Source organism: Cannabis sativa, chromosome X (genome assembly GCF_029168945.1).
Source record: "Cannabis sativa cultivar Pink pepper isolate KNU-18-1 chromosome X, ASM2916894v1, whole genome shotgun sequence".
Lineage (NCBI taxonomy): Eukaryota > Viridiplantae > Streptophyta > Magnoliopsida > Rosales > Cannabaceae > Cannabis > Cannabis sativa.
The window spans coordinates 46,050,419-46,053,398 of record NC_083610.1 but is presented as its reverse complement, the minus strand read 5'-3'; the positions used below and the strand labels follow the sequence as shown (position 1 = coordinate 46,053,398).

General features: G+C 38.0%; 1 non-coding gene across 1 annotated transcript; it reads left to right on the top strand.

Annotated features, from left to right (window-relative positions):
• Nucleotides 1-498: 498 nt before the first annotated feature.
• On the top strand, nt 499-605 carry LOC115703332 (small nucleolar RNA R71). The gene has a single exon (XR_009685443.1). It is a non-coding gene; the product is annotated as a small nucleolar RNA R71 (small nucleolar RNA).
• Nucleotides 606-2,980: the final 2,375 nt, after the last annotated feature.

The window sequence follows — 2,980 nt, the reverse complement described above, 5'->3', positions numbered from 1 at the left end:
TCAGCTTGGATAGTGGAGCCTCCACTAGAACTTTGTTGTTGCAGCTGTTGTTGGCTTTGTTGGGGCTGGTTTCTCTACTGGTAGAACCCCTGTTGGTTGTGCCCATAATTATTGTTTTGGGAATAGTTTCCAATGGCTTTTGCTTGATCCATTGGCAAATCATCCACATCTGCCTAACACTCAGAAAAGTGATGGGGACCTCCACATATCTCACAAACCACTTGAGCTTGTTTGGCTTGCACTGCAATCAGCTTTGTTAGGGCCTCAACCTAAGCTGTCAGCTTTGTAATGGCATCCACCTCTAGCACACCAGCTACCTTCTTAGTTTGACTCCTTTCAGTTGGCCACTGCTGATTGTTTATAGCCATCTCCTCCAATAGATCATAAGCCTCATTAGCACTCTTTCTCATAAAGGCTCCACCAGCTGCTGCATCTATCAGGGTTCTAGTGTTACCAACCAACCCGTTATAGAAATTATGAACCAACATCCACTTCTCAATACCATGATGAGGACACTTTCTGATTAAGTCCTTGAACCTCTCCGAAGACTCATAGAGAGACTCATTCTCTTGTTGACAGAAATTGTTGATCTCTCCTCGCAGCTTAACAGACTTTGCTGGGGGAAAGAACTTAGACAGAAATTTAGTTGCTAAGTCTGTCCATGTTGCTATGGAATTTGGTGGCAAGGAGAATAACCAGCTCTTGGCTCTGAGAATGGAAACAGTCTCAAACGAATGACATCATCACTAACTCCATTGACTTTAAAAGTCTCACAAAGTTCCATGAAGTTCGAGAGATGCAGATTAGGATCTTCAGAAGGGAGGCCACCAAACTGAACTGAAGACTGCACCATTTGAAGTATGGCAGGTTTGATCTCAAAGTTATTCGCATCCATTGTCGGTGGCCTGATACATGACTGCACCCCCGTAAGAGTTGGGAGGATGTAATCTCTCAAGCTACGGCCATTAGCTTGATCTTCCACGACACCACCATTATTACCGTTGTTTGCAGCATTATTCACAACATTAGCGTTGTCAGCCATGATTTCTGGTGTTTCAACAGGGGCTGAAACTCTCTCTTGCCTTTTGTTCCTCCTACAAGTTTTCTCGATTTTAGGGTCGACGGGTAATACAACTGCTTGCCCTTGGCGGCGCATGCACTCAAGATACATGAAATAGGTAAAAGTAGCTTTGCAAGAGACAGGTTAGAAATTTAGCAAGAGAAATAAACCAAAGTAGAAGTTAGTATAATTTTGTGTAATATTAATCTTTAAACAATTCCCCGGCAACGGCGCCAAAAACTTGTTGCGAAAATTATTAATTACTACGCAAGTGCACGCAATCAAGTAGTATACTCACGCAAGTGAGGTCCTTGTTGGAAGTTATTTTACCAGGAACTTAGATTTACTCACAAGTATGTTGATTTAACAACCTAAATATGAACTTCTAAAACGATAGGAAATTAAACACATAAGAGTATCAGAAATCTTACAGTGATTGCAGCAGAATATATGTCTCCTCCCACTCAGATCTCTAACCCTTGATTCCTTTCTGTAGCAGAGTATAATCAAGATCTGAGCCCGATAGTCCTTCTTTGTTGTTTCTGAATTCTACACAGCCTTCCTCACTATGATTGAGGTATTACTTGATGTGTGTGGGCACTACTCTAGCACTTATACTTTTCGCAACAGTGAAGGAAGAGAGAGAGAGAGAGGGTGGCGGCTCAGAGAGAATTTTCTGAGAGAAAATTCTTTCAGAATAATGTTGTGAAAAGGTTGTACAGTTGTGTTCAACTCTGAAGCCTTTGCCTTCTATTTATAGAAGACCACCCAGGGCTATGATTGACATTTGGAATTGAAAAAATCAAAGAGAAAATGAAGCTAAGTGGCCGGCCTAGGCATTGTGGAAACAAGGCTTGCCACTTTTCCAACTTTCCTTTTTCCTACACTGATAGTTTCCTGTTTTGTCAAAAACTGCCAATTCCTTTGTTCAACCACATAAATGTCAAATCTAATTATTTAATAATTAAAATTAATTATCAAATAATATATTGTCATTTATTTTATTAATAATGAAACTAATTAAAGTTTCCTAATTAATAAATATGCCCTTCAAAATCTCTATTTACTGTTTTGCCCTTAATAAGTGATAAATTCTCAAATAGACAAGTCTATCTTGAGAATTTTTAATTGATTAATTAAAATCAATTAAATGAGTCTTACAAGTAATATCATCTCAACTAGTGAGGGGACCATGGATCTATATATCCGATCTTCCAATAAGCAGATCTAGAATTTACCACTTAAATTAACTGACTTATTAATTCTTCGTTGAATCCACACATAGAACTCAGAATTGCACTCTCAGTATATAGAATGCTCTATATGTTCCACCATATAGACACATTATTAGTTATCCATTGTTATAATCCTAATGTGATCAATGATCCTCTATATGGATGATTTACACTGTAAAGGGACTAAATTACTGTAACATCCTACAATGTATGTTATCCTTAAAACACTTAACCCTGTATAAATGATATTTCAACTAAGTGAAATGAGTACTCAATCATTTATCTCGTTTGGTTAAGCTCGAAGGAAATCACCCTTTGCTTACTATTCGCCAGATAGAAGCTATAGATTCCATATTTATGTTAGCGCTCCCACTCAATCGCACTACCGTGTTCCCAAAATGTATGTATTGCCCAGACTAAAGATTAGGCTTAACTAACAAATCAAAGAACACGAATAATACTCTTGAAATTAAGCCTAACCATATCAGGATTTCGATCATGTGATCTAGGATCAACTTATGATATTGAATTGAATAGATGTTTACGGTAAGTTTCAAAATCTAATTCAAAGTTCAATATCGGTCCATTCCAATGCATACTCCATGCATCCAACCTGAGCTTTACTTTAACCTATGTTCTGGAAAGAACATAACATTTCTCCAAATGTAAGTAAACTCTGTTGTAG